At 40.1% G+C, this 9,065-nt stretch overlaps 1 long non-coding RNA gene across 1 annotated transcript; it reads right to left on the bottom strand.

Moving 5' to 3' along the window:
- Window positions 1–2,252: 2,252 nt before the first annotated feature.
- LOC131227441 (uncharacterized) lies at window positions 2,253–3,688 on the bottom strand. Its single transcript, XR_009162276.1, has 4 exons — window positions 3,573–3,688; window positions 3,013–3,395; window positions 2,664–2,742; window positions 2,253–2,568 (listed from the first exon to the last, which is right to left on the bottom strand). It is a non-coding gene; the product is annotated as an uncharacterized LOC131227441 (long non-coding RNA).
- Between the last annotated feature and the right edge of the window lie 5,377 nt (window positions 3,689–9,065).

The following is a 9,065-nucleotide window of genomic DNA, read 5'->3' as shown; positions in this document are numbered from 1 at the left end:
ATCATTTGCCTAGGGTAGCAAATCATGGGCTCCACTTGTCATTTTTGAAAGAGCGTGTATACTTATTTAAATTTACTATAGAGTTGTCGATGTTATATAAAAAACCGAGTCAACTATCATTGGGATGCTGTTGTTGTCACGCTATAGGATTTACCGTAGCATGTTTGATACTTATCCATATCTAAGAGCCTTCAGCTAGCGTTGCCACAGTACATCAAGCCAAGTTGAGTCGAGCTCGAGGCGAGCTAGTGGATCCAGTCGAGGCGAGCTTACTCCCAACCTGCACCTGATTCAACCTAGCCACCCAACCCGACCCCCAAATCAAATATTTAATTAATAATATATATATATATATATATATATATATATATATATAGAGAGAGAGAGAGAGAGAGAGAGAGAGAGAGTACCTTTTTGTTGGTACTGAGAGAGAGGGGAGATCTAAGGTGAGTGCACTCTATACGGCTGACACAAGTCGGGCAGATGATGAGTCAAGCTCGTGTGAGTGGCCGAGCGGGGAGAGAGAGATGATTAGGTAAGGAAGAGAAATGATAAGAAAGGGATGGATGGGTAGAGTAGGGTTTCAGTTTTATTTTATTTGTTAATTTTTAAATATAATATTTATGTAATATATATTTGAGTCGAGCTGACCTTGAGCTTCGAGCCGAGCCAGGTTTGAGTTGAGTCGAGTCAAGCTCTACTATGTTCGAACTTGTCTCGTTTTCAAAACGAGCTGTGTCATATGAAGCTTGGCTTGCTTTGAATCATCATTCGAGTCAAGCTAGATTGAGCCAAGCTGAGCAAGCTTTTCAAGCTAGCTTTACTCATGTACAGCCCTACTGCCACGTGGTTCATATTTCCCTCTAAATGTGTGTAATCCACTTCCACCCGTGGCTTACCAATATGAGGTAGGACAGGCAGAGGCTCTGAGGGTCACTGAGGGGCCAATATGATGGATGAATTTTATACACGCCGTTCATTTATTTTTGCATATCATTTTAGATTATGACCTCAAAAATAAGGAAGATCCAAGGCTCAAATGGACCACAAATTGTGGATTAAATTCCTATCGATGAAAAATTCTTGGTGGCCACATAAGTTTTGGATGAAGATGATATTTGCTTTTTTCACTTTTTCCAAGTGTATATGACCATATCAACAGGTTGGATGGAAAATAAACAACATGGTGGACCCTAAAAAGGTTTCAATGGTGGGCATTCTTCGCACCCCTGCTTCCTGTGGTGTGGTCCACTTCAGACTTATATCTGACTTATTTTTGGTCGAGTGCTCTGAAATGTTATGGAAAAAATAGAAGAATGGTGTGGATAGAATTCATACATCACAGTAGCCTCTCAGTGTCCCTCGAAGCCTCCCCTGTCCTGTCCGAACAGGCGAGGGTGGTACCTAATCCGCGCTCGAAACAACTAGCGGAGAGACATGTACCCTAATTTTTGCAGGCCACTAATGAGATTATAGAAAATTCACTCTAATTATTAGATTCCATGTCAAATTTTAAAATAGTGTCCAAAATTTAGGTCCATCTGTCGTTCAGGTGGGACAAACCAAGAAAATTAATTTGAAGGGTGAGTATTGCATTGTACACTTCTTTCAATCATGTGATTCACCTAAATTACAGATGAGACTGATTTTTATTTTTTATTTTTTATTTCTGAACATAAGATAAGGTGATGCAACTGTTGATTGGGGTAGATTTCACATAGTGAAGCCCACCTTAGGCACCATCCTTTTGCTTGCTAGTTCCCATTAACGTAATCTAGCTTGTGTATTTTTATTTTTATTTAATTACCTTAAAGTAATACACACAACTATCACCACTGCTGGGCCCACTATAGTTGGGAGGAGAAAATATCTTGCTAGCTGCTTAGCAGTACACCTTATTCCTGGAATTTCATATGTTCAACTGCAGCGTATGTTTTTACCGATTGGTGCAGTCTACAAGATGCACAGATAGGATCACCACGTGCGTGTGGAGTACCAGAACAGGGACCTTTCAAGTTACAAACATTTCAGATAGATGCATGACAAAAATCCTAAGGTTTTAAACACACGTTTATAAATAGAATAAACGGTCTATTTGGAAAGGCAATCATCCAGGGCACAATCAGGATCATGCCCTTATGCCAATTCAGGTGGGCCCTACATCTCCATCTCTGATTCTGCACAAGGAAGTAGCATTTTAACCCCAAAAAGAAAAACAAATGGTCCACGGTTGTGATCAGGCCCGATGGTTGGTGGTCTTGATCATTTGTCCATGCAGTCTAGTGGGCCACATCCATGAATGGACTAAGCCACGGAGCCTCAATTGCAGAGTAGACAACCATTACTTCGACTTGCATCCCCTTTTCCCTCGAATACTTGAACATGAAAGGGATGAAAGGTACCAGGTCTGGCTTCTCTAATCCAAGTTGTTGTATCCGATGGAAGTTTGGTCGAATCCATTCATAGAATGGTATTTGTTGCAAGGTGCAAAATTGTAGTCAGGTCATCCATAGGAAGATTAGAGATCAAGATTTGACCTGTATCCGAAACTTCAAGTATGCGCCATCTCTGCAACACAACAGTAACTTTGGATTAAATATTTTACCCCAAACCATGTATGAATTGGTCATTATTCATATGAATTTAGAAAACCATGTATGTACCATTGAGCCATCGAAAAGTTGAGATCTTCACTAGCTCCCATATATTGCCCTGATTAGGCAACCGCCGACAGTGATGTCTCTGTAGATGTTGCTAAACAATTTCAGAAGTATATCTACTAATATTACTGTTTGAATTACTATAAAATCAAAACTAATAGATCCTATAGCCTTGATGGGAAGGAATGATGCATAGCTTTGTATAAATAGATTATTCTCCATTTCGAATATGGAGAATCTAATACAAGGACATGCAAAGGCTCACAAATATATTATCATCGTCATCTTTTTAGCCTTTGTCCCAGTGCGAGCTATAGCATACAAATGTTGAAAACGAAGAAAGTACAATTACCTAGTGTTCTCAATGTGAATAAAGAGATTTCATCGGAGATTCTTCCATTACTCCGAATTGGGCTGCATTATTGACATTTCCTGGCACGGTTCAACAACTGCCAAAATAAATAAATAAAAATAAAAAATAAAAATGTAATGCTTTGCGAATTTCCATTATTCTGTTCTCATGCCAAGTCAATAAGGGATGGTTGGTAAAAAACACTTTTATGCTCACACAAACATGTAGGCTACAAGTGTTTGCTTGTATGCATGAAATACAAACACAAGCAATGCAACAACTTTGAAGTCCAAGAAACTATAGCGATAGACAAAACTCTGCCTCAATCTATACTTCTCATCAGTGAGCATTTCTTGCAAAAGCTGTAACCAATTTTGCAAATCCTGCACATATCCACAATGCTATAATTGTTAACTGAGCTTCTCGAGAAGGTTATGTATACAATACATCGGTATATACATTCCTATGAACATCCGCCTGTTCTTTGGCTATTGTGGAGATATTACATAAATAAAGTAAACATAGGATTGAAAATATTAGAAAGTGGATAGAAATTTTACATTTGAAGGAGTTAGTCCTACTTGTGGATGCACTTCTACAGAGGACAAATATAAGGGCCCTCACGTGTGCTAGTGTTGCATACGCGTGTGAGATCCATTCCATTCGTAAGGTCTACTACCCCTTGGTGAAAGTGTCCAAGTGTAAAAGTTCGGTCAGTCCACTAATATGGTGAATTAGTGGTGCACTCATGTACCATTGGTTATCATCTTATCAATCTTTTAAGCATCCGTTTTCTCAATCGAAGTGTGGCTTACCTAATGAATGGATAAAACTGCATCCATTTTCTCAATATAAGTGTGGCTCGCCTAATGAATGGACAAAACTGATAGTAGGTGAAGACACATTCATCATGACACCAGTGTGTTGAAGGGCTTGGATCACTAACATGTGTTTCAAGTTTTGACTTTCCATGAGACAGTTGTATTGGGGGATCGTCATGGTTTGTTTTATTCATTGATGACTACTCAAGGAAAGTTTGGGTTTACTTCATGAAACGTAAATTCGAAGTTTTCACCATATTCAAACAATGGAAGACAATGATAAAAAAATAGTTAGGGCGAAAAATAAAAGTTTTAAGGATTAACAATGGTAGAGAATTTACTTCCACTGAGTTTAATGATTATTGTAAGGATGAAGGGATCATCAGGTACAACACAGTGCGTCGCACGCCCGAGCAAAACGGTGTGGCTGAGCGAATGAATCAGACTCTCTTGGAGAGGGCCCCATGCATGTTAAGTAATGTTGCATTGGGCAAAGACTTATTGACTGAGACTGTTAATACAGCTTATTATTTGATGAACCGGTCTCCTTCAACAGCAATTGAGTGGTCATAAGATCGACTACTCAGATTTACGCATATTTAGTTGCATTAAGCTAAATTGGTAGTGGGTTAGCATAGGGTTGAACCATATCTAACCTGACCCAACCCAGCCATATAAATTATTAATAGGTTGGGTAGATGAACCCATCCAACCTAGTCTGTAATGGTCCCCATGTTCCATTCTTAAACCTAATGCTGCAACTTGTGTTTGGGTCAAACCAAACCCAATTGACCCAAGCTGAGTTCGGGTTAGGTTGTCGAGGTCCTAAGTTTGGCTTAGGATTGGAAAAAACCAACCTCATTTGTATTCGGGTTGATCATATTCAGATGAGTTTGGGAATAATGAAAACACAAACCTGCCTGAGACACCTACTTAAACCTGAGTGTGGTTGTGCAGGTCAGGTCCAGTGGATTGAGCCCAACTGAATTACAATTAAATGGGTTGGGCCTAACCATTGCCTCATGGTTTCAAGAATCGGATGAGTTAATGAGTCTCCAAGTCATCTTGGACTCAGTCAGATCTGATCCGGTTCAATACCACAAGTCACCCACCCAAATAACCCAGACCTGAACCCGAGCTATTTCCACCCCTATCTTGAACTGATCAAGGTGGGCCTACTGGGCCAAGAACTCTAGAATTTTCAGTCCCGGTCATTGACAACCTTGCTCCTTAATCAGACATGTGGAGTAGATTGGACCTCCTCTTTCTGCTGCGTGCATGGATCCAATTGGCTCGTGGAATGTTATTCTTGTTTTTATCCAATGCCTCTAGGATGCTGGACCCACCATGCTTTCATACATGGTTTGATAATCCATAAATAGGGGTAGGACTCACGTGAGGAAGTGACTCGTCCTCCTCACATGCGGCCCTGATTTATAGCTATCCAGACCATCCAAACTATGGGTCCCATTATGGATGGAGCCTGTCTATAAAATTTTACTGATCAGGCAATCCTGGCCATCCAATTAATGGATCTCAAATGGATGGTTAAAAGTAAAATAGTGAGTGGTGGGATTCAAGGGGAAAATCAATCAGATGGTTAGTGCTATCTCCTCACTGCAATTTTTTTTCTTTGGGTCATACTCCATCCAAAGTCAGGACAGGGTATGTTAACTGCGGGCCCCATGTGATGAGTGGGCCACATCTCAAAGCCATGCTCCCATCTGCTCTCTTTCCCACGTGCTGTGCTAGCTTCTCGTTATTAAGAGACGTATTTGAGCCATAGCTTCAAGGGTTAGGATCGTTCCAACATTGAACTATTTTGAGACAACAATACCGATCCTTCAGATCAATGATCTGGATCATCAGATCATGGCTCCCATATTTACAAACTCCATGTTACAGAAGGAACTACAAGATCCTTGAGCCAAGGGTAGGTTGGATTCCAGTAGATGATGGGACCCACTTGATACACAGCTTGTGTCTTCTGTATGCATGCCAGTAGACGTGCATGTGAAAGTGGTGAGAATGGGGTTAAAAAGCCTCTTAAGTAGTTAATAAAATAATTAAACAGAGTTAGCAATAGTCACATCTTCAAAGGGTTACATCAAATGGTCCAACCTAAACCATGTATAGAAGAGATTCTCATATGTACAGGGTGACAATAGGTCAGGTTCAGGTTTGTTCCGTGTACAGAGGCACATGCATGTCCGATGGATGGATTAGATGTAGAGCTGGGCATCGAGTCGAGTCGGGCCTAGCTAGGGCTGACCCGACTCGATCCGGTTTTGAAACAGACCTGACCCAAACTCGGTACCAAGTCCAGCATGCCTGACCTGATCCGAGTCCAAGTCTTTCCTGGACTAATCCAGATAGAGTCCAACCCGGTCACAAGTACCAAGTCAGGTCGAGTTGGCACCAAGTTGGGCCGGGTGCAACAGTTATCCATGGGCTGAAATCACAACTCAAAACCTAGGTGCACCTGCCAGAATTGTAGCCTCTCCATCGGCTACACAACATCTCAGATTTGAAATGTCAAATATGGGATATTACACACACACACAAGTCAGGTTTCAGATCGAGTTGAGTTAGTGCTGAGTTGGATTTCGGGTTGAGTCGAGTTACTGGGTGACCTGAACTCGACTCGCCTTGAGTTCGGATTGGACGAAGTCTACTTGGTTTGGATCGACTCACCTGCTCGGTTCGGATCGAGTCTGGTCTAAACAAGTCGGGCGAGTCGAGTCGTCTCTAATTAGATGATATGCACGTGCTGCTTTGATACATACATAGTTATTGTTATCATGATTTCTTTATTTATTAGAGAACAAGATCTCTAATACAAGAACTCATTGGATTTCTCAGTTCCATTGAGCAATCCAAACAACAGCCTTATATAATTGAGATTTGTCGTAGAGAAAGGAATTTCAGGAAAATGGTGTGTAAACGAGAGAATGGCCTCCCTGACGATTAGTTTTTGAATATACAAAGATACGATGATGTCCTGAGGGTGCAAAATAAATACTCCATCTAACAAGATTAATCAAATTTCAAATAACATTCCAATATTGACTCCTCTAAATCAAGAATCCCACTAGATGAGCATATCCCAACCACCAAATTGGTGGACAGATAAAAGTAAAACTGTCAGCAATCCAAATTCAATAGCAGAAATCAGAAAATTAGCATCGTTTAAAACAAAGTGACTTTTGGGCAATTGTCCATCCATGGTTAAATATATATGTTAGAATGAGAATTTGCTTGTGTCGATTGGTGGGCCCCATGGTGAATGGGGGATACCCAAAATTCTTCACCAGTGGATGTCCTCACTGTTCTTTACGTTGCGGACTGGTGGTTGTATTTGTCCTTTTTTTTTTTTTTTTTTTGGATGACTGATTTCATCCGATAAGGGAGATAATAGGCCATGGCCCATCCTCCTTTCTGGGTATGCTAGCTATTGTTTTAGTGCTGAAGGTGTGTTTGGATGTTCAATGAACTGAACTACAATTCATTTGTCATCATTTTAATTCCTAGCGACAACCAGACCCTTAATTGCATGTAGGACTGAGACATTAGTAATTCCAATTCAGGTTGCTACTCTGTCATTATGAATGGAGTGAGGCTAGCCCACTGTGGTCATTTACTCATTAATAAATGCTGTTCTCACTATTCAATTCGATTGAACATCTGAAAAAAATCTTAATAATCTCATCTTAGAAATGAAGAATTTTATCGGAGCCGCCTATCTGCATTCACTTGAGTAAGACGCTGCCTACGTATATGTGTGAGCACACATTATGAGCAGAACAGCATGATTTTCAGGTCAGCAGACATTAATAGTGGGACCCACATATGGACATCCCAGTTCTTGATTATTGCACCATGTAGGTGCATTTGGAGGATTATTGGCTTGGAAACAGCCTGTCTGCAAGTACTTCCTCTCTTTTCATCTCTGTTTCTGAACTTTCTGAAGCATGCTAAGAAAGTAGACTTTGGCAAGCACTGTTTAGGTCATTCCTGGTGTTGTCTGATGTTCCAGGTATCTGCCTTTTCATGCAACATACAATCTGGAGAAGCAAAAAATGATATAAGTTTGCTGTAAGTTCATTTACATTAAACTTGGAAGCTAGTAATAGAACTGGAGGATGATATACATTAGCAGTTCTTTTCTTCTATTTTCTCTCCTCATACTTCATAATCTTGGTGCTGCTCATCTGTTGGCTATTACTTACGAGAGCTTGACGTAGTGGGTGTGTGGAGAAAAGAGAAGAGATCACCTTATTCTTCTCATAAATAGCCCTGAATCCTCAAGAAAGAGAATCTCTAAAATGATAATAAAATTAATATTATTAAATGATGTGTTGCTTACGATGTACTTGATGATCCGTCTCAAAATAAGAAACTTCCCTAAAACCGTTAAAAATATTAAAAATAGTAAAAAGACGTCTAATCTTACATAAACTTGTAAACAACTCTTAGATGACTACTATAGAGAATGCTAGTGTATTGTATTTATTGTGCGTGGTTAGTGTGCACACTTCCCTATTCTCCTGCAGTGTACTATATGCTTTATCATAATAAAATATTATGTGTTAGAGCAAGCAAGCCCAACACATCATCTCTCCCAAACTCTCCTCCTTCTTCTTCTCCTCTCTCAATATTCCCATCTCTTCTTCACATTATCCTCATCAAATCCTTCTCTACTTGGTATCAGAGCAAAGATCCAGGCATTCTGCATCCAACAGGTTGAGAGGCAACACGTCACCTTACTGACGTTAGCAGCCGTACGGCTGACATCAGCGTTGTACGGACGCATGGACTCTGTTTGAGCTAAAAGTTTAGGGATTTGATAGATCTTGATTTTAGAAGATTTGTCATGATTTTTTCAAAATTTATTGGACCTCATTTCATGGTATTTTGGGCGAAATAGAGAAATTCGAAAATCGGTTCCAGATTCCATTTTTCTTCGATCTACCTCAAATCGGTAAGCTTTTCTTTAGTTTCTTTGCTCAAGATGGACCGAAATCTTCCTCCCAAGCTCTCCATGGTGGATTTTTACTTAAGATAAATGTTTGATAGGTTTTTAACCTCAAATGGGGGTGCGACTGGGCTGTTTTTCACTCAGTCAGGCCCTATTTGATTGCGTTTCATGGTATTTTGGATGATTGATATTTGTTTGAGGTTTATCTCTTGTTATCTTGAAGGATTGAGTGAGATAGAGTTGTTTGAATCAAT

Source organism: Magnolia sinica, chromosome 15 (assembly GCF_029962835.1).
Source record: "Magnolia sinica isolate HGM2019 chromosome 15, MsV1, whole genome shotgun sequence".
Taxonomy (NCBI): domain Eukaryota; kingdom Viridiplantae; phylum Streptophyta; class Magnoliopsida; order Magnoliales; family Magnoliaceae; genus Magnolia; species Magnolia sinica.
The sequence above is the reverse complement of the archived record's forward strand: the minus strand, read 5'-3'. Positions and strand labels throughout refer to the sequence as shown.